The sequence below is a fragment of the Sphaerodactylus townsendi genome, linkage group LG05 (assembly GCF_021028975.2).
Source record: "Sphaerodactylus townsendi isolate TG3544 linkage group LG05, MPM_Stown_v2.3, whole genome shotgun sequence".
NCBI lineage: Eukaryota > Metazoa > Chordata > Lepidosauria > Squamata > Sphaerodactylidae > Sphaerodactylus > Sphaerodactylus townsendi.
In genome coordinates this window covers 81906735-81933704 of record NC_059429.1, presented here as the reverse complement: position 1 = coordinate 81933704, position 26970 = coordinate 81906735, and the positions used below count along the sequence as shown (strand labels likewise).

The window sequence follows — 26970 nt, the reverse complement described above, 5'->3', positions numbered from 1 at the left end:
TTAAAAAACAAGAAAGGATCCATTTTGCCTTTGTTCTCAACAGAAACTGGAATGCAAATTAGTCATTTTATTGGTTTGCAGTGTTAACAGCATTTGATTTTGTTCTCTGACAGATGGACCTTTGGTCTGGCACATTGAAGCTGTGGGTTTTTTCCCCTCTGCCTGTTGCTACTCCACTTATATCTCTGTTGGTTCCCCACAGTAACTAGAATAAGAGAGATTAAATGAAATGAGCTAGGTTCAGCAAGATGAGCTCTTGTTTTACATGTATGATAGCTTGGTGATTTCATTGATCCCTGGATGTGTGGCTCCAGCATTAGGTTTCATCAAGAAAGGTAATCCCTGAATGAGTCATTACTGAAGTCTGCAGTCTAGGAAAGCAGACAAATGAGACACAGGCAGAATTGGGCTGAGAATGAATTCAGTCTTATAACTTGAGTGGATTGGCTTTAGGGATGTGTACCTTGAAAATGATTGGTATTTTTCATACCCAGATATTAGGGAGCTGAAAAATATTGGTATTTTCATGTATCCAGATTCCAAATAGGGACTAGAAAAGATTCTTCAATCTAAGGATGTGCCACTGGCAACCAAGATCCAGTTAATTAATATCATAGTATTCCCTATTAATTTGTATATATTATCATGAAAGCTGGACAACAAGGAAAGATTCCTTTGAAACTTGGTGCTGGAAGAGAATGTGACAGATATTGTGGACTGCCAAAAAGACAAATAAGTGGGTTCCAGATCAAATCAAGCCTGAACTTTCCCTAGAAGCTAAAATGACTAAATTGAGGCTGTCATACCTTGGTCACATAATGAGAATGTTACTGCTTCTGCTCGAGTAATATTAAGTGATTTCAGCTCAGGCAACATAGTGAGGCGCAGGAAGCCGGCGTTCTTCAAAAGCGAAGTATTTTATTCGGAAGTGTTTCCTACAGCTTGCACAGGGGAATCGTGCTTTCATAGCCAAGTGCTAGAACTTTTATACACACACATCAAAAGGGGGCAAGGGAGCAGGTAAGGGGGCAGGTTCCTTACCTTGCAACAATAAGGAAACATCAACACATAAAAGAAAAGGTACAATTACAACTTTGTGAATGGGACCATGAGATCTCGCTGTCAGGCCTATTCCTGTGAGACTTTACGATAGTGCTAAAATGGAGAGCGGAGAGTGTCCATTCATAAAACTGAGTGAGCCTGTTTAACTCACCCAGTAATCTGGTTATCAGATGGGCTGCTTCCTTGAGTTATGACCTGAGGCTCCCGCGCCTCAGTCCCGCAACAAAAGAAAGTTCAAATGGTCCAATGGTGATCTTGGCACGTTCTTCAATGGCTGGGATACCTGGGGTGCCGTCATCAGATTCAATTTGTAAATCCAAAGGGGTCTTTGTTTACATATACCTATAAGCAAGAGTATCCTAAATTAACAGTAACAAAACCTTAAATTAACTAAAAAATAATCCTAAACATTGGGCAACTAATAAATTCAACATTGAGGGGGCTTACATTAAACCTTAAAAGGGATGAAGGCAAGAAGGAAACCATGTGAAATATCAGTACATTTGTATATACACGTTCTTTCCAAGCCTTGTGGAGGCTTTTGGACAACACTGATCTCTTTGCTCTCATCCTTAGGCAGTGTAGTTCAGCAGCAGGCTCAGGAAAATATTTTTTTCTATTTTCCTGACAATAACAAGAAGACAAGAGTCACTGGGAAAAAACAATAATGCTAGGAAAGGCTGAAGGCTGTTGGAAAAGAAGAAAACCCAACATGAGATGGATTGACTCTATATAGGAAGTCACAGTCCTCAGTCTGCAAGACCTGCCAGTGCTGTTTACAATAGAATGTTTTGGAGGACATTGATTCATAAGAGCACCATGAGTTAGAAGTGAGCTGATGGCAATTAACTAACAGCATCCAAATGCCAGTTTGGTAGTCAGATCTATTGGGTGTGTGGGTGTGGGTGGATTATGATATTATTTAGCTCTGTTATTCCTCAGGGGAACTTTTCTGGAGTTCTAGAAGGGCTGCTTTGTTTTGTTTTTGAACAAATTGCACCAAACTTGTAGCTGAGCTGCTGGCGCCTGTCCTTTAAATATCTTCCAAGTTTCAAGTGAATTGTACCAAGAAGCCCTGAACTAGATTCCCACAGTTATCAACCATTGTTTCCCGAGGAGGGCAGAATATAATGCTTTCTCTGGGGCCAAGAATAGGCAAAGGCACATGAACTAGCAAAATATCCCCAGGCCAAAAGCCTCTCAAAGCAGACAGAACCTACTACCTCACTGAACTGGAAAGTGTAGGGCCATTGCAACAGCAATTGTTTTTCTAACTTAGCTCATCTCATTTTCTTCTTCCTTCCCCTTTTCTTCTGCTTACTGGTCTTATTAATGTATGGGGTATAGGGACAACATTACAATTTAAATCTGGGATACTTGGATTTAAATCATCAGTTTGCAATAGAAGCTCACTTGGTGATGTTTGTGCCATTCTCATTCTTGAGCCTAAACTACCTCATGAGGTTGGACTGTAGGACCTGTCAGGGACAAAGCCTTGCTGACTTCCCTGGATCACCATGCGATCCATCTCCCCCAAGTGCTTTTTTGACAGCTAGAGTTACATTGGTACTGAGTTTGGTTGAGATTAAAAGTACCTATGGGAGACAGAAGGTGGGGAAGTAAACTGTGGGTGAGAATAAAGTAGTATGGATTCTGTGGATCTTTTTTTCAGTACCATTGTGCTTTTATTTATGTCCTTCACAGCTCACAGAAATAGTGGATTTAAAAAAAAAGTGTAAATATGATTTCCTGTATTCCTTAGTCCAGTAGTGTTCTTATAATCCATTCTTTCTGCTTCCTCCCAGTAGAATTCAGAGAAGGGCAAGGTTATACAAGATTTGGAATTCTCTGACTTCCCCATTATTACTGATTAACTAAGGAAATGTTCAAAGAAGTAGGAATTATAACAGGCAGGCAAAAGCAACAAGAAGTTTTGTAGCATTTTAATGAGGTTTGACATGGCATAAACTTTTGTGGACTAGGGCACACACTGTCTGATGGTTTGTAGTCCTGAAAACTTATCTCTGAGCAAGAAGGAAAAAAAACAGACCGTGAAAGGTCTAATCCAATTATCTTGATTCCAAAAGGAGAATTCAAGGGATCTTTCTCATTTCCTTTATGTACAGACCATTAGTTTAAAATTGCTCATCAGGGCTACCCTTGGGGAAGCATTGGTGAGGAACCACAACAACACTGAATAGTCATGACCTCTTCAGGTGTGAAGATATGTGTAGTCACTCCTGTGGTCCCTACATGCAGGGCAAAATGATGTGGCTTCCACAGAAGTAAGGTAGCGTGCCAAGTTAGGCTGTTACCCTGCCATTGACAGAATCAGATTCATGAGGAGAGTGTCTGTGCAGCTCTCCACATGAATCTGATTTTGTACAGTACCATTTCTCCCTTAAAGCACTTTCTGACGACGTGTTGCCCCTTGGGCTGCATACTCAAGATCATTTCATGCAGATTATATTCACTCAGCACTTTAGCAACTCTTCATGAAGCCTGATGCTGGAGCCAAGCATTCAAGCATCAGTCAAGTCACCAAGCTAGCACAAACATGTAAAACAGGAGCTCATTTTGCTGAACTCAGCACAATCAATTTAAGCAAGTGATTAAATAAAATAGTCTCCCTCTACCTTTCCATGCTTGTTTATGGCTGAAGTGGGCATTTTTATCTGTGTTAGTGATTGTGAGTACAGTAATTATCCTGGATTTATTAATCTGGAGTGCAAGGCTGTGATTTTTATATATTTCAGGTCCATTCTGGAGAAGTATCCGAATATGTCAAATCTGGGGAGAGCTTTACCAAAGCCACCTGGATGAAGCAGTTTTAAAATTCTCGGGAAAGCTGACAGTTGACAAGTGGCTGTTCCTGAAGGGGCACACCAGGCAAAAAATTGTTCCCATAGTGCCCAGGAGTGAGAAAGCAGGAGACATCGAGGCAAGGCCTCAGGATTTGGAAGGGAAGCTGGTAGGTCCTCCTGATCCTTCCAGGGGGCAATTTCTGCACAGTAGTTTTCTAACTTAGCTCATCTGTTTCAACAATGATTAGGTGGTGGCAGAGAGAGAGAGAGAGAGAGAGAGAGAGGCCCCTCCAAGAAGAGTTGGGAACCCCCTGGGAATAGGGCAGTGATGGCGAACCTTTTTGAGACCGAGTGCCCAAATTGCAACCCCAAACCCACTTATTTATCGCAAAGTGCCAATGCAGCAATTTAACCTGAATAACCCCCTCGAGCAGGGGCCAGCCTGCTGTAGCCTCCAGCAAGTCCCACATGCACCACTCTGTGCCTCTCTAGCACCAGGCCCACCAGCCAAGTCCTCCCTGCTTGCTGAGGTGCACGCACATCAAGTCCAGCGGCCCAGGCCAGCATAGATGTGTGTGTGTGTGGGGTGATTTCCCCCCCCACATGACAAACTCTGTGTACCCACAGAGTGCCACCTCTGGCACCTGTGCCATAGGTTCACCACCACTGGAATAGGGCCTGCAGGTTAGAGCAGGCCCATTCCATCATAAGGAATGTTTGATATTATAGTGCGGCTGATGATGGGATGTACCTTCCTGAAAATATTCTTTAAAATACTCCATAGAAAACTTACAGAATAATCTGTGGGCCTCAGACAGAACAAGCTGCTTAATTCAGAGCTACCTATGTGAGTGCTATTGCTTACCATTAGGTTTCTCCCTGAAGCTGAATGAGATTGTGTATTTTGCATCAGACTTAGCTGTATTTTCATTTGAGAGAAGGTGATAATATTGTCGTTTTAATGCACAGTCCTGGCTTTCATCTTTCTTATTTAGTCTAGAAACAATGTTGCAAGCTCCTTTGATGGCAGAATGAATATTCTCCAGAGGGTACTGTAGTCATGTTGTCCCTTTCAGCGCATCTTGGCCTGTGTATGCTGTACGATTCTCTAGAAATGTAACTCTCAGTCTAGCCTGAGGATCAGGGTACCTGCCTGGGAGTAAGACAATCATCTCACTAATTCACTCACAGTGCAGTGTTTCCAGGAAATAAGTGCCATTGTGTAGATGGGTAAAATTTTGAGTAGTTTTGCTCAGGATTGTGTTTTCAGTCTTTCCAGTCCACTATATTCAGCCTGTTATCCCTATACTTTTATGTCCTACCTCATAATGAGTTTGAAATGGTAAAAGCAAAGGATTCTTGGGTTTGAAATGTACGCAGATATAAAATCGTTAGTGGTGTTTAAGAGGACAGAATGCCAGTTCTGGTTTGCCAAGATCAAGAAATGGTCTATCCTGGAAAGTGAAAGCGGGGCTTAAGGAAATATGTTCACACCAGAAATCTTGCTGTGATGGACATTTACCTTCATTGCACAGGAGACACCTTGTGCATAATCAGCCTCTGTAGTCTCCAGGCTCCACCAAGTGTATATAAATGTATCTGGGAATAAAGGCTGATCTTATTCCTTGAAACCCACATGGCCATTCCTTGTTTGCACACTAGCTTGTGCCAGCAAGCATTGCTGAGGCCATCAGCCATCCCAGATTGCTGTCTGTCTGGCATAGTTATCTTTATTCCAGGTGAACAGAGCAACTGCTGTTCTTGCTCTTCCTGGGTTTGGTAGCAGTCTTGTTAACAAAGTGATAGAGAAAGATTTGCCACAACAAAAGTGTGGGTATTATTCATTCTCCTTGCCCAACCCTAATAATTACTGTCGGCATCTCATTATACTTGTGTGACCTCACAGTATAAATTATGCTAAATTACACTTGAGGTGTTTGGTTGCCTGTATGGATTTGAGGACTGCTCTGAAGTATGGGGAGAAGAAAAGGGAGAAACAACGTACAACAGCTGCATGATATGCCACATACAAGAGCTGCATTTTAATTCATGCAGAGGGTGTCTCCCTTTGCATTCCTGGATCACGGTGAAAGGGTTATGCTGTGGAAGGCACAAAAGCTGCAGCAGGTATGTAGGGAGCGATCTGAGGACAACTAAAAGTAAACTTGAAAAGCCAGATAATGAGCAGGAAGCCAATGAGTGAAATATTCCAAGTCACTATTATCTCTGCCTTGAAGTATGTCTTCAGAGTCAAACCCCACCCTCTTTTCCTTCATTAGTGGGTTCCCAACTACAGCCTGTTTTGCCAAAATCTAGCACATGGGGTGGGGTATTTTGTACAGATTGCAAAAGGTCAGAAAATGTTAAGTGGCTTATAACTACTTTGATTAAATGGCTTAAGTGGTTTTCTGAGATGGTCTAACATATCCTCATAAGTGACACAGGCACAAAATCAATTATAAAGTACAACAAAGTAATTTAACGAAAACAGGGTTTTTCTTCTTCCTTTTTTAAGTATTCAGGAGCCTCTGAGCAAGATTGGAGGGAGTGGTTTTAGTCAGCATTTTTCCAAGAGACTCTTGGCCTTTGGGATTTAACCTGAGTCCAATCAATACCCGAAACAAAACTGCAGCCTGCAGTTTTCTTTCCCTGTACCAAAGGCCAACACATTGAGGAATGATAGGGAAGAAAATTCTAGGCAAAACTTTGCTCAAACGTAATGTCAGTTTTTCATGACCGCCCTGATCCTACCTCCTTTACCCTTGTTTATCAGTGATATCAGACCATGGATATATGCTGCAGCAGATGCTGAGCTGGGAACTCTAAGTAATGTAATTATTTCTGTAGAACATTCCTGAACACTGTCTACATATTTATGGTAGAATATAAAGAACTGTTAAAACTGTATTTCCTGTGGTTTTCACCACCTTCTTAAATCCTGAAGCCTTCTACAGCCACAGGTCTTAGGACTGTCTTCATCATCCCCATTGTCCAAAAAAAGTTAAAGTGAAAGGGAGACAGGAGGAGTACTAGGATGATGCATATGGGCCATCATTCAGCTGGGCTACTAAAGGCATTTGGAAACAAAACTGCACCCAAACTTCCCAATCACTATTCCACATATTTTAAAATATTCAGCAAGAGAACTTCAGCTGTGCTGACTGCATCCTGTCATTTTGCTGGTCTATAAATAAAGTGCCCTTCATTAGAGGCCATAGACTAATTAAAGTTGTACATCAGTGGATCAATTTGCAGATGAGGCGCCTTTTCCAAGCACTAGTTTGCATTGGGCAAAAATATACTTGAGGTTTTGCAGCAGTCTGGCTGTGGTGTCTACATGTTCCCAGCATTCTTTTCTCCAAATTAATCTCATTGTATCCCATGCAGTCTCCTTCAAGCTTTTGAAACCATTCTTTTATTTACTATCTTTTCAGAACCCTTTGCCAGGGCAAAAGTAATTCATCGGGGGGTGGGGGGTGGGGGTGGGGGGGACCCAAGAGGAGAAATTCCAGCATTCAAAAGCTGTTCATACTGGTTGGACATGTTACATAATCAATTTTTAAATACAAATTAGATTGCAATCCTGCATTTGCCTAGGTAGTTTAAATCCCACTGAAAACAATGTGGCTCATCTATACAAGACTGCAGTCTTATTCAGCAAAGTATCTTTAAAATCCAAGATGATTCATTTTCTTATGGAAATAAAGTGATTCCTTTAGTGATATACCTGAGGAGCACCAGTAGGAGGTGGAAGGTATGGAGAAAAGCAATCCATTGACTCTGATAGGCAACAGATATTTTTAGTTGTACTAGAATGCAGTAGTGGCTACAGAATTGCTAACTGTGAATGATCAGAAGTTCCCAAAACAGTTTTGCACAGCTTCAAACTCAGGCGGTCTTATCTTTCTCTGGATTTTATGTACTCTCTTTTGTATCTGCTGTCTGGAATATGATATCTGATACATAACTATGTGAATCTAGTCAATCCCCCAATGTTTTCATAAAGTAACTCCAGCATGCCAACATTTTCTCACATGACTTCAAATTTGCTTTGCTACTGTCCTACTACTTAATTCAGTTGGTACAGAAGTAGGGTATCACTTAATCCCAAGTATGCAAAGCAGCTGATTGTGATAAATTGTAGCTTAGTTTTCTATGTGACTAAATGGCTATGGTGGAGAAATATTATGATCAAAGCTATCTCATTTCACACTTAAAGTCAAAGAGGAGGTATCCAGAGTGCTGGTCTTAAGGTTTCTGGCAGGCTGATAAACATCCTTGAGTCGACTTGGGTTAACCACTTACACACTTGGCATGCCTATGCCCTCAAATGGCACAGGCTTCTCTACAGATTTGAGTGATGTGGAGAAAATGAATGCAATTACAAGATGCTGATTTCGCCATTTCTCCTACCTGACTACACGGTAACCCCCAAGGGCTATAGCTTAAAGCTGACTGACTAGGCCAGTCAGTATGTATATATAGTTATATATAGTTATATATAGTATATAGTATATATATATATATAGTTATATATAGTTATATATTTATTTATTTATTGTATTTGTATACCGCCCTCCCCGAAGGCTCAGGGCAGTTTCCAACAAAATAAAAAGTTAAAACATCATATATATAAATTAATTAAAATACATAAAATATTAAACTAAAGATGGCTTCAGCTATTCTATTCCCCCTTTTATGAACCCACGGGAGGCCAGATGTTTGCTTTTTGTTGCAGTTGATATCATCCCGGCTGGCCAAACGCCTGGCGGAACAGGTCCGTTTTACAGGCCCTGCGGAAACTTTGTAAATCCCGCAGGGCCCTGATCTCACCTGGAAGCCTGTTCCACCAGGTAGGGGCCAGAGCCGTAAAAGCCCTGGCCCTTGTAGAGGCCAGCCGGATCGCCTTGGGGCCAGGGATCACCAGTAGGTCCGCCTCCGATGAACGGAGGGGCCTAGAAGGGCGATATAGGGAGAGACAGTCTCTTAGATATGCAGGGCCAAGGCCGTGAATGGCTTTAAAGGTCAAAACCAAAACTTTAAACATGACCCGGTACTCGATCGGCAGCCAGTGCAGTTGGTATAGGACCGGAGTAATATAATATATATATAGTTATATATAGTGTATATATATATAGTTATATATAGTATATATATATAGTTATATATAGTTATATATAAAACTGTATATATATATAAAAACTCAAAACTGGGAAAATTGCATTTAAATTATGTTTGCATAAGTTAGCATTTGTAATTTTTTACAATGTATCCATATTTTCCTCTTGGGATAGTTGGTGATTCCAGGTTTGTGACATTTATTGGTCGGTCCACGGGTAAAAACTGAGAAGGCTGCAAATGGCAGGTGAGACAGATTCTCCTCAGGAGAGGGGGGTGTTGTGCAACCTGTTGATGTCTCCCTTCAACAAGAGGCAGCCAGTGAGACCCATCAGACCCACCAAACCTTCTGGACTCATTAAGCCTTTGTGTTTCTCTACCCCCACCTTTCCTTTGTGCTTTTCTCTGCTGTACCAATAGCTGCTGGAATTCTGTTTCACAGATGCCATAGGACCTAGGTTAAAGCCAAAGTCTTTCCCTCACCATTGCAAGTAACTTCTGCTACTGGAAGGGGGATGCATATAATTTTCCTGATTTCTTCTTCCTGCTACAGACTATGAAATTATGTTGTTGAGGAAAAGTGGATCTTGGTGAACTGTGTGGTATTGGGACTACACTAAAAGGGAGAATCAGCAAACATAAGGGCCTTTCACTGGTTGAAAATGATGTCAGTATTTCTGCCCATGTTTCCTCATGCACACATTTAGATCATTATGTGCCTTTGTAAGTATGTGTACAATTGTTTGTCTCCATTATCTTTTTCACTGTATTTGATTTGCTGTGCTTTCCTAAATAGAGTTACACTTTTCTGAGCATGTAACTCTGTTTATGATGGAGCTGTTGTTCTCATTGCATTTTAATAACATTAAAGTAATTAGTTTAATTATTCAATTCATTCTTATGTCAATTGGTTTTAATGAGAAACATGTTGTACCTGTATCCTTTTCCCCCATCTAAGTGAAACTGAATTATTAACTACTATATTCCTCACTTCAGGTATCTCTTCAGGTGTTAAATTAAAGTTCTAATTAAAGTGTAAAAGTTCAGAGTGGGTACTCAGAGACATATGGCAACTCACAAAAGGCAGCATGGCACAATGAGCACAGGTAAAGTGTCATTAATATATAAAATGCTGTTAAGTACAATTCTTTCAAGTAACATAGGGTCATTTCTGTATTGGGCATGCAGGGATCAAGTGATAGTGTAGATTGTTGGCAAAACATCTGCTCCTGTCCACCATATTGTCAGCATTACTCATCTGAGCAATGGTGGGGGAAATACAATATTTTTCTTTTCCTCTCAGACTTCAGCATGTATGTTTCCTGGGGTCTGCAGACCAAACATTTACCAGTGTGCCTAGGACAGTGGTGGTGAACCTATGGCACTCCAGATGTTCATGGACTACAATTCCCATCAGCCCAATTGACCATGCTGGTAGGGGCTGATGGGAATTGTAGTCCATGAACATCTGGAGTGCCATAGGTTTGCCACCACGGGCCTAGGAGATGCAATACCAAAGCATAGATTAACTTGAATAAACACTAGTCACAGTTTGCATACAGTCAAATTTGTTCTCCACAAGCTAGTGAATCAACATTTTGGAAAGACATTCTTGTCAGAGCAATCCATATTGATGGCAAGATATTAGTAACTTTGATGACTGGTAAATACCCTAGTCACTCACATTATCCATCAGCTCACTGTCTGTACCACGTTCTGCTTCCCACTGATCATCATGAACTCTTGGCCAAGTGCGGAATAATTTGAACTATCATCAATTGTTGTAAACTCTTTAACTTACTTCCTTCCTTCCTTCCTTCCTTCCTTCCTTCCTTCCTTCCTTCCTTCCTTCCTTCCTTCCTTCCTTCCTTCCTTCCTTCCTTCCTTCCTTCCTTCCATCCATCCTTCCTTCCTTCCTTCCTTCCTTCCTTCCTTCCTTCCTTCCATCCATCCTTCCATCCATCCATCCATCCATCCATCCATCCATCCATCCATCCATCCATCCATCCATCCATCCATCCATCCATCCATCCATCCATCCATCCATCCATCCATCCATCCATCCATCCATCCATCCATCCATCCATCCATCCATCCATCCATCCATCCATCCATCCATCCATCCATCATTGTAGCTCTGTGCAACTCAAGAAAGATTATCCCCCTGGTTGCAGGATCTAAGCAAAAAAACAGCCATGAGGATGAATGGGCTGGAGAGAGGTGGGAAAAGGATATAAAATTGCCCGCTACCCTCCATGGAGCTGCATGCATGGAAAAGGAGGGAGGACACCCCCTGGCCCCACACAGTTATATGAGTCTCATGCTCCTGGGACTAGTCCTTCTAGGGATCAGATGAAATGCAAGGGAATGCAGGAGAAATACATTTTCTGCATACAGTGTTCTCTATCTAAACTTGCCTAGAAAGGAGTTGGTTTAACAAGCAAAACAAGGGAGTCCAAGGGAACCTCTGGTGTAACGTTATGATCTTTACCAAGGTTCTCTGGTTAGCTTTTCTCACATATATGGTCAACTATAAAACCTCAGTGCAGGGTAGGAGGAGAAAGAAATATACTAGTGTGTGTGTGTTGGGAGGGGGAGCTATTCGACTCCATGTAGTGTGAAGGACATGCCTGCTGTAATATATTGTGCTTTTAATAAAAAATATGGTGCCATGCAAAGCAGTGGACCCCCAAATTATTGATTTGTGTTGCTATTGTAGAGCAATCAATAAAAAATATAATGGACTGAGGAAAAGATCTTGATGATTCAGTGCTTTATATGTGCATAGGAGAGGAATGGAGATTGACTGGGAGAAGTTTCCCTGCATAAATCAGTACAATGTCTACTATGGCAAACCTTAAATTGCTATGAATACACTTTAACCAGCTCTTTGCTACTGTGTCCTAGAGCAGCATCTGTTGAAAGCCTCTGGAAGTTTCCTGTAGCTTGAGTTTACAAAAACTTTCTCTACCATGCCTCTGCGATACTAGAGCTGACACACAGAGGGAGAATAGCTCAGGAAGAAGAAACAGTGGTTTAGAGGGAAAGCATGTAATTTTCATCTATAGCTGCTATCTTCAGAGGCATGTCACAGTAAGATCTTTCTGAAGATGCCAGCCAAAGATGTGGGTGAAATGCTAGGAGCAAAATGCTAGGAGCAAAAAAGATCAGACCATAGCCATAGAGTCAGAAAACTCTATGACCAACAACCAGAAACAACAACCAGAAAGTTTTTCCAACTTTGGGTGCTTTTGCCATTGTGCTTTAAGAGGGGAGAGCCAGTGTCTGATATAGTTTCTTGATCAGGCTAATGACTACTTGCAAAATCAGATTATGGGAAGAAATCAGATTATTAAGAAGAAATTCCTGATTGTAAAGGCTGTTCAACAGTGGATACACTGCCTTAGAGGGTGTGGAGTCTCCTTTAGACTTTTTTTTAACAGAGACTGGATGGTCTCAAAGGGTGCTTTGACTGTGTCTTCCTGCATGGCAGAGGGTTGGACTGAATGGCCCTTGTGGTCTCTTTTAACTCTATGATAATAGCATATGTCTTTTTGTTCTGCTACACCATGCACAATCCACATTTATTTTGCAGGAAAAAGGGTTTATACCAGCTCTGAAAGCTTAGAATGGGGAAGCTAGAGGTGAAACTATCTCCTTTTCCTCCTTGAAATATTGAACTGTGTAGACTGAATGCAATAGGTGTCTTTAGTAATTCACAAAGTGCTTGCCACCAAGGACACCTATTCCTTTCTTGTATGGGTAAGGATGCCATACTGTCTAAAACCTGGAGATACTATATAGTCTTCATAGCCTTTGATAGCAGTTTTGTAGGCTGAGCTATGGAGGCTATTGTGGTCACATTTATTCTGGATTTCCCATGCTGTGGCAAAGATGGAAAACTCCCAGACTCCAGTGAGTACTACATGGCATCCTTGCAAATCTTATTGCAGTCTGTGTTCTTCCAAGTATATCTAGAATATTTAGTAACAGGCTCAAAAGCCTTTTGTTTTAATGAATTACTGTTTGCCATCCTTTTGGACTCTCATATAAATGTCAAGAGCTCATCAAGGTTTCCACAATCTAGATATTGTATAGAGAGATAATCCAGCCAGACATATGGCTTTACTAAGTGGTGTGGGAGAGACAAAAATCACTTAATTTGATTCCACATTTTATCACTTAGTGAATAAATAACCTTCATTAAGATGGGAAGGTGGCAATTGGGCTGGGAAAACTTTGATTAATCTCTAACTCTGTTCTCACTTGTTAATTTCCTGGCTGTTTGCTGGGATTATTAAAACAAATTACCGCAGCATTTCTCCCAAGAGCCACTCCAGAGACTAGACTTTCTTTCTCTCCAGTGGCTTCCTTGCAACTTTTCACTGGTCTTGTTTCCCTGCCTTCTTCCCAAATACTTTCTGACAAACAGAATCAGCTGTGTGCCTTTGAAAAGCATTCCCCCCCTCTTTGCCTACCAAAAGTATTCATTCCTTCTATTCCACTTGAGATCCTGTGGTGGATAATCAGACAAAGAATAAGTGCTTGATTAGATGCAAAATAAAACAGATGGATACACTGCTGTGGATGCAGGTCACATGCTTTACACCTGCCTGGGTAGTCTGGATATCCTGTTGCTGCAGAGCAATGGAGGCAGCCAGAGGTGTGGGAAAGGGGATTGCTTACTGAGATAGAGTACTATATCCTAATATCAATGCTGTCCTAAATGTATTGAAACCATATTTAGAACCCCATCTTTGAAGATGTGTCTGTTGCATGCCTGTCTTTATTTCTCATTCTAGGTTTATCAGTATACTACCAGCCTTCTTAATATCGCTTATGCATCTGATTAGATAGGTTGCTGGCAGTGCATGTTTGCATTGCAATAATCTGGTTTGGGCCACAAATACCACAGAAGAGTTTGCCTTTAGATGATGAATGTATCATTCGAAGCCATGGGCAGAGGGTAGGTTTACAGTTAATAAAATAGTTTAGCATAAAATCTATACAGGGAAAGCACAGTTGTTGAAATTGGAGTACCATGAAATTGGAGTACCAAGGCTGGCAACCTTTTCCAAGACATTTGTTTAATTCAGCAAATCATTCAACAAAATAAAACCAAATCAAGCCCTGGATATTGCATTTCTGCATCTTGAGTGTATGAGTGTATATGTGTGTGTGTGCACACGCGCGCGCGCGCACACACACGCATACAAACTGCTGCCCAGCTGACTTATGGTGACCACACAGGGTAAGAGGTGGTTTGCCATTGCCTTCCTCTGCATAGCAACCCTGGAATTCCTTAGTGGTCTCTCATGCAAATACTAACCTGGACCTACCCTACTTAGCTTTCAAGATCTGATGAGATCCACCTAGCCTGAATTATCCAGGATAGGGCTCTCTATCTTATAACTTCTATAAATTATGTACTGTTTGCTGGTCCTGGGCACATGCTTCCATTATTAACCCAAAAAGTCCTAGGATGCAACATTTTTTTTGTTTTGTACATATATTTCCATGCCTGGATCATCTCATGTTACCATCCGCTATATTTATGTGTGAAGTGATGGGAGCCTAATTTAGTCTGAGAAACAAAATGTACCTTGGGGTCATCGCATCCTTTCAGGAGAGGCAGTGAAAGGGAGCAGAGGGCAATTGAACAGAGATCAAAAGGTGAACTCTGTTTTTTGAGGGGGTTATCCTCAAAACTAAATCTTTAACTGTGTGTGTTTATCAGGGCCTGTGTGTTTTTTGAGAGCTTGGGAGGGCTTTTGTTTGTATGGGGTTTTTTGTTTGTTTTTGGCTGTGTACTTGCCTCAGTCTTCTGAGAAGTGGGGCTTCTGATGAGTCACCAGCTCCATTTAACTGCAAGTCAGCTCTTTTAAACAATCTCTGAGAGGCAGCAGTCTCAATCTCAATCCCTGGATTTTAGTGAACAGGAGCTTGGCTAACAGGCAAGGTTTATACTTATCTCTGAGCAATCTCTGAGAGGCAGTGGCTCATTCCATAATCTCTGAGAGGCAGCAGAAGGAGCAGAACAGAGAGCAAAAGATGAGTTCTGTTTTTTATTGAGGGGGTAGTGGTCCTTAAATCTTTAAATATAAGCAACTATATATGTGTTTGTACTTTTAAAGGCTTGTACTTTTGGAGGGCTTGTATATGTTTTTTGAGGGCTTGGGAGGCCCTCTTTGTTTTTGGCTATGTGTTTGTGTTAGGTTTCTGAGAAACAGGTCTTCTGGTGAGTCACCAGATTTAGATAACTGCCATCCAGCTCTTTTGAGCAGTCTCTGAGATGCAGCTGCATGTGCTGTAATCTCTGAGAGGCAGCAGAATGGAGCAGAACAAAAAGCAAAAGGTGAGCTTTTTTGGGAGAGGAATCCTTAAATCAGTCATAATCAATATTTTAGAAGAGAGTAGAAGGTGAATTAAAGACTTAAGTGGGAGCAGAGGTTCATCTGCTAGGAGTCCCTGTAGCTTAGTGAGCAGGAGCTTAGCTAACAGGCAAGGCTAACACTCCTTTTGTAAAGAATTTAGTGTGAGACTTTTTGAAAAGGAAGGCCTATTATGGCCTAAATATGGATAGTTAGGGAGTTGTGGCTGTCAACAGTTGTGATGAGTTTGCTTTTTGATGAAGGATGTGCGTAGGTATACTTGTAGCAAGTGCAGATTGATTGCTCTTTTGGAAGAGAAGGTCCAGCAGTTTGAGGAACAAGTATCTACTCTTCAGCACATTAAGAAGAATGAGGGTTTCCTAGTTAGAGTGGAGCAGACAGTATAGTATGGAAAACACACTGGGGAGTTCTCCAAAGTGGACAGCAGCTCTCTAGTGTCTAGATTGAGGGATTTAATCAGTGGTGTGTGTGGGGTAAATGGAACCCGGGCCCTGCCCCTGCGGGGTCCCAGCCCCTTGCGGTCCCTCCCCAAGAGGCCCTGACCTTCCATGGCACCCCACCCCTGCCACCCCCACTTACTTTAGTTCAGCTGGCTGCAAAGAACAACCAGCTGCAAAGAGCAGTGAGCTGAAAAAGCAGCCTGGCTGGGCCGCTGGCTGAACTAAGGTAAATGGGGAAGGACAGGGGTAATGGGGGTGCAGGGGGGGTGGCCCCCCATGGGGTCCAGCCCTTCCATGCCCCCACCCCGCTCCCTCACTACATTAGTTCAGCCAACTGCAAAGAGCACCCTACAGCAGCTTGTGCCAGGCCTGGCGAGGAGGAGGAAGGGGAGGGGTGTGTGGGGTGATTTTCTGCTCCCACGTAATCACAACGGCATGCACCTGGGGCGTAGTGTCCCCCTTCCCCATAGTAGCTACATAACTGGATATAATAGTACCATTCTATTCTGCATTGGTCAGATCTCACCTGGAATATTGTGTCCAGTTCTGGGCACCACAATTCAAGAAGGATATTGATATGCTGGAATAGGTCCAAAATGGTAAAAAGTCTGGATTCCATGCCCTATGAGGATAGACTTAGGGAGCTGGGTATGTTTGGAGGAGAGAAGGTTAAGGGATGACATGATATCCATGTTTAAATATTTGCAGGGGTGTCATGTTGAAGATGGAACAAGGTTGTGTTCTGCTGCTCCGGAAACTAGAACAAGGAGTAATGGATTCAAGGTGCAGGAAAAGAGATTCCACATGAACGTTGGGAAGAACTTCCTGATTTTACGGGCTGTTCAACAGTGGAATACAGTGCCTTGGAAGGTGGTGAAGTCTCTTTCTTGGGAGGTTTTTAAACAGAGGCTGGGATGGCTATCTGTCAGGGATGCTTTGATTGTGTATTTCTGCATGGCAGGGGGTTGGACTTGATGGCTGTTGTGGTCTCTTCCGATTTTATGTTTTATTTATGTTTGACCCCTATTGATGCTCAGAAAGTATCCTGAAACTCTTCCTATGCATAACTTCACATGTAGTTTTAGCTTGTGTAATAAAAGGCTTATAAAAGACTGCTAAGGAGGTTAATGGGCCCATTGCCCTTCTAATGGAAATTCTTGTTTAGCATGCTTCTGAAATATGGGTTGGTTTGATGCACCAGAAATGTATCTCTTTGCTCAGAGCAATTCTTTTAACTGGCTGGCTTCTGTCACAGCGCTTTTTGCTTTGGTGCATTTCAAGGGAAATGTCATAACGCTTTTTTATTCTTTCATCACTCACTCGTTTAAATGGAGCTATATTTCATAAGACTTTATTTGGCTCACACATCGTGCATTTGATGTTCAAGCACCACAAGAACTGGAATGTTCCTTTAATTTTTTGAAAAACTGAAATCATCTGAGCTCTTCATAAGCTACTGGACTCCCTCCTGGAGGACACATCCTGTATTCTGCATTGTGATGGTGGCCATGCTTTTTTGTAGACTTACCAGCCAGAGTATCTTGGTAGATGCTTCAGATCAAGAAATTAAATGAAAAAGGTTTTGAAGAACAGGAGGGGTAAACGTGAGAAGCAATCAGATGAGAACTTGAAGCTTTTTTCCAAAGAAGGAAGAACCCCAGAGTGTTTTCAGAATTATTGGCAAAGGAATAATAGGCTGACTTCAGTTTCCAATTACCTTAGCTCTTAATTATAGATCAGACCACATCAAAATCAAATCCCCACAACTAGCAGTGGAGCACTGGTGCATGGTAAACTGAAGGGAAAATTGACAGGGCATCTCAGAAGGCAAACTGATCAGCAGGTTTGAAGGATGTCCACAAAAGACTGAAAATATGGAGGCGAATGAAGAAGGGCAGAGTAAGAGTCCGTGATCCATTCCTCACAGCATACAAATACATCTGTGAGGCATCTTAAAAAGAGGTGACTACTTCTTTCACATCCAGGGGATGCCTTAAAAAGAGGTGCTTTCCAGACAACAAAGGTGTCAGATGGAAAAAAAGGCTATTTCCTACCTGACCATTTTTCTCTCTCGTCAGTTTCACTCTCAGCTTGCACATTTTGTGTGCAGCTGAAGGGATTCTCCCTGTCACCATTTACTGAAGCTATCCCCAGGATGCTTGCTGTGCAGGCTCCGATCCTGGGTGCCTTTTTAGCCTGAAAAGTACATAGTTGTACTCAGCTCATCCTGCCAATTCTGGCAGTATATAGTTTTTCTATATTTTTTAAATTGAGGAATTATTTTTGTAGCTACACAGACAAACATGACAGAATCTTAGCCACTCGGAAGACGAGTCTGCCACCCAATGAAAAGTGGACTGTGAAGTAAGAAACGCCCCCCCCCCCGGGCATCATGTACAGAGGGCAGGTCAACCCAATGGTTTTCAATGGGAGGGAGACTGATCTTCTGAGAGGCTAAGATTTTCTCCTGTGTCTGTGTAGCTACAAAGATAAATATATAAAAATATATATAATATAAAAAAAGGAAATATAAAAAAGGAAAACTATATATTTCTGGAATCAGCAGGACCAGTTGAGTACAACTATATACTTTTGGGGCTGAAAAGGCACCCAGGATTGGAGCCTGCAGAGCAAACATCCTGGAGCTACCTTCAGCAAATGGTGACTGGGAGAATCTCTTCAGCTGCACACAAAATGTCAGGCACAAACTGAGGGTGAAACTGACCAGAGAGCAAAATGGTTGGGTGGGAAACATGAGACATTTCTTGAGTTCTATATTTCACACAGACAGGAGACATCTTGCAGGAGACTTAGGGGGAAAAGGTGCACTTTGAAGGCTTTTTTTTTAAAAAAAGATGTCTTGAGCAGAAATAAGGCATCTTGAGAACATCTTGGAAAAAAGGCTGTGTGGAGTGCCTTCCCAGGATGTCTTTTTTTTTTGCGTCTTCAAGACATCTCATTTCAGCGGTACAGAGTGGACCCTTATCTTTCTTTCCCTTAACCCTTCCTGATGGATGCATCATATGCAGTTGTGAGTTGATTGTCTCACTTCATTTGGCTTCCCAAGAAAAAGTTTGAGAATCAATTCTCCTGCCTCTGATACTTGATTCTTTCTTGTTCCTGTGGCTCACCTGCTCTCTCAACAACTAAGGATTAGCAAATACAGAGGGCATATTGAGACTTTAAAAATTGATTCCTGCTTTTTGATAATTTTTCCCCTTTCTTGGTTTTACTTTTGCCTATTGAGTGGTGAACATTAAAAAAAATCTATACCTTCCCCTGCAGTGTCACATGACTGTTCTGCTATAATTTATTATTGGTTAGTATCTGATGGACTGAAGAAGGAGGCAAGGCATAGAAGGAAGGATTCAAAGAAGGGATCAAGTTTTAGATGTCCAAGAAAGCTCTTTTTTTCTCTACTTACTTGATACATTTTGGAAACCTAGGTCGGCATGGCACAACCCATACTCAGCATTTTGAATGTCTAGCATCTATTTTGGCTCTTAATTGGGTGCTGACCATCTTGAAATCTGATCCTCTAGGCCTAGCACATGTGCTGGCATCTCCCAAATGGGGAAATAATTGTGTGTTGTTAACATCTGCTGGTCACTACGTCCAGCTCTCTCACGCAGCAGTTTGCTTTTGCTCTTCGACTTTTTTTTATTGCTGGGTCAGATGATCGCTGAAATGCACTTTTGCAATAGATGCCATCAGCAGAAGCTGGAACCAGCAGATGGCTGGGTGCCCTGCTGCAGGTCTGCTGGCGGCTGGAGAGATTATTTTGTGACAGCTATAATTGTCTGGAATATTATTTTGTTAATAGCTCACATATAATTCAATGACTTTCAGGTCCTCAGATAGTTAAATGAGGTAGCTTTGTGGAAGTCGGCTTTGTCCCAGCTGAGGTTCAGCCTCTTAGATACTTATCAAGAGGAAAGAAAACAACAACACAAATCAGTGGCCTCCAGCGCACGTTTAAGAGAATTGGATCAATATCTGCAATAAACTGTGCAGAAAAGATGTAGTTTTCCTTGTACTTCCTTTCAGTCAACTTCTTGGCATGCATAGCTAGGCTTGGCTTGACCCACAACAAAAGAAAAAAAGATATTAATGATTGATCTCAAAGGAACTAGCTGTTTTAGTAGAAACAAAAAAGGTGTGTTGTAGCACCTTAAAGACCATCAGATTTATCATGGCATATGTTTGTGTGGATTAGAGCCAGTTCATCAGAAGTGTGCATTGTGTTTTCAGCTGGCAGATATACACATAAATTAATTTTGAGATCAGTAACTCTATATAGTGGTGAGAAAATAGTGAAATGCAAGAAATATTGTGACATTTCTGAACAATGTCTGCAACATTCCTAAGCAAAGATAAAGGGGTGAGAAGAGGTGGGGCCACAAATTGAGGCACCATCTCTGCAGCATCCCTCTCCTCTTTAAAGAAACTGAGTCCTGGCTAACAGTGGACTGGGCAGTGGACAGAGTTGACAAGGACCCCAGCATTCTCCCACAAGTGACAACCTCAATCACCTTCATGTCCTACGTGATGAGAAAAATGCAATCATCCAAAGGGGACTTTACAAGGAGAGCGTACCCAGCTGGGAGTCTCAGTCTCTTACATGTGGAGGCTCCTCCTGGCTGCTTGACCAGGTTGCCGAGGACACCCTGAGTCACTTTATCCATATCCCTCCTTTCTCCTCAGAGGGGATCCAAAGAGGTTTATGTGATTTTTCTCGTATCAATGTTATCCTTATACCAACCATGTGAAGGAGGTTAGGCTGAGATACATCAGTGTAAAGGTCAGTTGTCTCCCTGAGAGCATTTCCCACCCCACCCTTAAGACTGAACTGGTAGTAGTGTTCCCTGAATAGATATGGAGACCAGAGTTGCCACAGAGTTGTCCCTGGGCTTGTGTCTATATTTGGTGGCTTATTGTGACTGGTGAGAGGTTTTAAATGGGGCTGTAAATAAGGGAAAGTAGTTTGAGCTAGAAGCTGTTGGTGACAACAAACAGTATTCTATCATTTTCTTTTTGTCCTGAGTACTCTCTTGAGTACTAGACTGACCTCGTTGATCTTTATTTCATTGTATGGGTATAATAGTGTTACAAGTGCCTGGTGTAAATCCTTCAGGTGTGTGCCCCAGTCCAAGGAACTAGAACAAATGTGGTTGCATCATAAAGCATGGCTGCAAACAATGGCTCATCTCCAGATGGGCAAGTATGTGTAGCTGTCAGTGAACTTTTGATATCAGATGGTGCTTATTTACCCTTAATATCATTACACACTGGTATTCAGGAAGTGAACCTGCCATGTGGACAAAACCAAGTCATGAGTGAAGGTGAATCTGTTGAAGTCCTGATGGTATGTGAGTCTAGAGGATGATGAGGTCATGTGAGTATCAGTAGTGGTTCCATTAACCTACAGATACAAGCTGTCTGTGGAATGCAGTTCAGGAGTTCAGTAGCATTCATATTCAGTGGGATATAATATAGGAATTTATTATCTGTCTCCTAAAGAACATTCCTATACAAAGATGGCTCCATTTGGACATAGTTGAACTATGTAATGTGGTAATGCAGGCTTTAGATGGAACAAAGTCTAATCCTTTAATAAATTCTTTGGATAGATTCATTCCTTTAGTTACATTCGTAAATCTCACTAGACCTGCTACTGCAAAAAAAAAAAAAGAATCAAATAACTTAGTTGCAGTTTTAAACAACCTTCTGATTTAATCATACCAAACTGGCTCATGATCATAATTATCCCATTACCCTTATCACATTCTGCCTAGAACCATAGTTTAAAAACCATCTTTCATTCTGTTGGAAAGCATCAGTGAAGAAATGTTTATCATCCTGTTCAGGAATATCAAAACCGTGATGTGGAGAGTAGCATTATTTTCCCACAGAAAACAAAAGCACATCAGATGGTGCAATGCCCAATAGCATTAACTTCTGTTGTGGCAGGATAAAGGTTTTCTGTTCTCATCAAAGTTTGACTGGTGTTTGTTTCTATAGCAAACCTCCAGTTCTACTTAGAGAATCACTTTTGTCATTCTTGCCTAAGGTACTCTTCACCTCAATGTATTGCAAAGCTTTGTTTTATTAGCAATGCATCATTTGTGTTGTTGATGCTACTATTATTCCTTTTCTATTCTACTGATTCTATTACTTTAGTTTAATTTCTGCATTTTGTATGGGTATGAGTTCCAGGCCTATACTATATTCATAATACAACTCCACAGTGTATGATCAGCTCCATGATATTTTATTACGTCCAGAAGCACCAATCAAGCCCATCCATTCCCCCCACCTCTGCTACCAGTCCACTTACCATGGTGCCCCAGAATTTGATAAGAACATAAGAACATAAGAACAAGCCAACTGGATCGGACCAGAGTCCATCTAGTCCAGCTCTCTGCTACTCGCAGTGGCCCACCAGGTGCCTTTGGGAGCTCACATGCAGGATGTGAATGCAATGGCCTTCTGCGGCTGTTGCTCCCGATCACCTGGTCTGTTAAGGCATTTGCAATCTCAGATCAAAGAGGATCAAGATTGGTAGCCATAAATCGACTTCTCCTCCATAAATCTATCCAAGCCCCTTTTAAAGCTATCCAGGTTAGTGGCCATCACCACCTCCTGTGGCAGCATATTCCAAACACCAATCACACGTTGCGTGAAGCAGTGTTTCCTTTTATTAGTCCTAATTCTTCCCCCCAGCATTTTCAATGTATGCCCCCTGGTTCTAGTATTGTGAGAAAGAGAGAAAAATTTCTCTCTGTCAACATTTTCTACCCCATGCATAATTTTATAGACTTCAATCATATCCCCCCTCAGACGTCTCCTCTCCAAACTAAAGAGTCCCAAACGCTGCAGCCTCTCCTCATAGGGAAGGTGCTCCAGTCCCTCAATCATCCTTGTTGCCCTTCTCTGCACTTTTTCTATCTCCTCAATATCCTTTTTGAGATGTGGCGACCAGAACTGGACACAGTACTCCAAGTGCAGTCGCACCACTGCTTTATATAAGGGCATGACAATCTTTGCAGTTTTATTATCAATTCCTTTCCTAATGATCCCCAGCATAGAGTTTGCCTTTTTCACAGCTGCCATGCATTGAGTTGACATTCCCATGGAACTATCAACTAAGACGCCCAAATCCCTTTCCTGGTCTGTGACTGATAGCACTGATCCTTGTAGCGTGTATGTGAAGTTTGGATTTTTTTGCCCCTATGTGCATCACTTTGCATTTTGCTACATTGAACTGCATTTGCCATTTCTGAGCCCACTCACCTAATTTATCAAGGTCCGCTTGGAGCTCTTCGCAATCCTTTGTGGTTCTCACCACCCTACATAATTTGGTATCATCTGCAAACTTGACCACCACGCTACCCACCCCTACTTCCAGGTCATTTATGAATAGGTTAAAGAGCACTGGTCCCAAAACGGATCCCTGGGGGACACCACTCCCTACATCTCTCCATTGTGAGAACTTCCCATTTACACCCACTCTTTGCTTCCTGTTCCTCAACCAGTTTTTAATCCATAGGAGGACTTCCCCTCTTATTCCTTGATTGCTGAGTTTTCTCAATAGTCTCTGGTGAGGAACTTTGTCAAAAAACTACTAGGCAGAATGTGATAACTACTTCATAGTATTAAAAATCTTACCTGGGATAGTGTTCCATGTGGAGTGAGGCTGCAAAGTGCAGACAGCCATGGTGGTATAGAAGTTAAAATGTTAGGTTAGAAGTGGGTCCACCAGGGTTCAAATCGACACCCCATCTTGGAGCTTTCTGGCCCAGCCTAAAATACCTCACAGGGTTGTTGTGATGATAAAATAGAGGATTTAAGAATCATGTATACATCCAGAGGTGTAGCTAGGGAAAATGGAGCCTGGGGCAAAATCTGAGTTTTCTGCCCCCACCCCCATATGGGCAGCTGCTCTCCCCCACCATGACCAAACAAAGTTTTTTTGCACCAGGTCATCTCAAAGTCACCATCACATTATAGAGCATGCCCGAACTCACAAATCTGGGTAAAAGCTGGATCAAGATGATTTTAAACAGATCCTCATGAATTCATATGATTTTTGCATTGGAATGAAATTAAACCACCATGAAACTATAGAACATGTCTTAGTCTACAGGCAGCACCAAAACAATCACGCATTCCACGCTCTGTGGTGCCATAGTGGCACAAAAACCTGCTTGAAAAACACAGATCCTCATGATTTTTGCACTGTCATCCCAAAATCACCAGCACATCACAACTCCAGCCATTAGCCACATGCCTGAACACAACAATCACACATCCCACACTCCGTGATGCTGCAATGATGCAAAAACCTGTTTGGAAAACATGGATCTGCATGGATCCTTATGATTTTTGCACTAAGTCCCCCCCAAATCAGCATCAAATCATAGCACAACAATCATGCATACCAGGGGTGAGGGTGGCAAGGGGTGGCTAGGGGTGGGTGTGGGTGTCAAGGGGTGATGAGGTGGAAGGAAAGCCTCTTGGGGTGGTGTGGGGGAGAGGGAAGGCCTCCTTGCCCCCACCCCCATGTCCCACTTACCTTAGGTGGCATGGCAGCTGTCCTGGGCAGCCTGGCGGGGCTGAGGGGCGGGCCGGGTCGAGCCAAGGAGGGAAGGAGGAGAGGTGAAGGGGCAATTTTCTGCCCCCATGTGACTCAAGAGTAGCCCTCCTGGAGTGTTTGTTCCCACCCCTTCCCGTTATAGCTATGCCTCTATATACAGCCCCTACCTTCTTAGAGGAAGGCTCGGATAAAAACACTACAGAAAGATAGAAACTCTCCAAGACGAAAGTGACTTAAGTGGTCTCCTCACAGAGGCCATAACTTCACAGAGACTTCTCATTAGTTGCCAAACTATTATATAAGTCTGTTATTATCAGCACTACTACTGTGGCATTTATTCCAGTTTATGTTCAAATAGTTGTTCATAAGGTTAACAAGCTGATAATTCAAAAACACCTGTTTAGAGAAATACTCCTTCTGATTTCTTGAATTCCAATATTAAGATGCACATATATTTATCTGTTTCCCCTTCTCTCTCCCCGCCCCTCCATTTTTAAGCAGGTAGGTATGCACATATTAAGGCAGAGTTAGAAAATACTGGGATTTTAGTGTGCTATCTATTGCTGATGTTGACTATGCAGAGCTACCCTTGGGTCTTCTCAGGAGGCTCCAGCTGCTGCAAAATGCAGCAGCATGAACCTTTACAGGGACCCTGTGGTGGGCACTAGTTCAACAGGTGCTTTGCCAACTGCATTGGCTCTGGATAGAGTACCAGATCAGGTTCAAGGTTCTGGTGCTTACCTTCAAAACACTAAATGGTCTGGGGCCAATGTACCAATGAAACTGTCTCTCCCGATATGTCCCCAAAGAGTGTTATGCTCTGCAAATGAAAACCTACTGGTAATCCCTGCTCAAAAGATGCCCGGCTAGCCCTGGGCCCAACCTGGTAGAATGCTCTGCAGGCCCTGTGAGATGGTGCTGTTCCACCAGGCATATGGTTGAAGTGGTTTTGGTTTTCCATTAGTCTGGCCTCCCCTTTCCCCCCCTCTGATACTACTCCTTGATGCCATAAAGTTGGAAGGTGTTAATATTTTTAATTAGTTAAATGGTTTTAATTTTTTAATATTGTTTTAAATGCATTTATATTGCTTAGGTTTTAAATGATTTTGGTCATGTACTATACAAATGTTGTGAGCCACCCTGTGCCCATTTGGGCAGGGTGGCATACAAGACCAATAAATAAATAGATAAAGATGTTATGCTGTAGATTTTGTTAAAAGTTGAGCATGATGGGATATAAATTGAAAACACAAACAAACAAACAAACAATACCAGCATAGATAGCAATTCACTCTGGATGGCCCAGACTAGCCTGATCTTGTCTGATCTCAGAAGCTAAGCAGGGTTAGCCCTGCTTAGTATTTCAGTGGGTGACCCTCCAAGGAATACCAGGGTTGGGCTGCAAAGGCAGACAATGGGAAACTACCACCAAACATCTCTTGCCTTGACAATCCTACGAGGTCACCATAAGTCTGCTGTGAATTGACACTAACATAAGGGTTATGTTAATTGTTGAAGGCTTTCATGGCTGAAATCACTGGGGTGTTGGTTTCCTGGCTGTACGGCCATGTTCTGGTAGCATTTTCTCCTGACGTTTTGCCTGCATCTGTGGCTGTGGTTTCTGGATAGAGTATTGTGACTGATCTCTGTGACTGATCTCTATGCCCACTTCATGTCCTAATATGTGAACAAATGTATGAACATGCTTATAATGATAAGGTGCCACGTAGAGAGAACCCCCCAAAATTCCTGCTTGGCCCCAAAGTTACCAGCTAATTTCATTATGTTAAAGGGAGGCTAGATGGGAGCAGTCAGCAGGAAAAGCCTGTTCCAAGGAGGTGTGGCAGCCTTGCTTCTCAACTGGCCCCTGTTCCGACTTCTTGTCCAATGGGCAAACTGCTCTCTGGTAATAATGCTGAGAATTACACTTCTAGCAGCAAATCTTTGCTGTGGAAATTGGTCTTGAGTATATATTTCTGCTTGGACTACATTCAGACATCACAATAAGCTACTTTTTCTGTGATATACTCTGATTAGTTTGCCAGACTAAATAAATAAGTCTGGCTTGTATATAAATCTGGAATGACTGCTTCTTATCGCCTTCCTGGTTCCCAGCAAGGAGGATATCCTCCCTATACAACCATCTCTATAGTTGGACAGCTGCAAAAGGTACTGCTACTCAATAAACGGTGACTTGTTAATTCAGATATTACAAAAAACTACAATTAGTATTAACTGTTATCAGGAAAACAGTTATGTGCTACTTTGAAATCCCAGTTTGATTCCAAACAATGTACCCCAGCTTGCTGAATCATCTTTATTCAGATCTCTGAATTGAGATGATTCAGTGAAGGGGACTGAGTGCAGATGATCCAACAAACTGGGGTTTCGTCAGCATTTGTAAGCTGTGGTGAATCATGATATCTGAAAGGAATTCCAGTCTTAACATAAAAACTCTTTTCCCTCCTCCTTTCAAAATACTTTTGTTTTAGTCTGTGTTTGTACCCTGGACTGTCATGATTCCAGTGTAGCATGGAATGGAAACTTCACACACAATG

General features: G+C 42.1%; 1 protein-coding gene across 2 annotated transcripts in view; it reads left to right on the top strand.

Moving 5' to 3' along the window:
* The window catches only part of GRM4 (glutamate metabotropic receptor 4), a 388193-nt gene that overhangs the window by 89224 nt on the left and 271999 nt on the right, over window positions 1–26970 (top strand). The gene's annotated exons all lie outside the window — the stretch shown is intronic.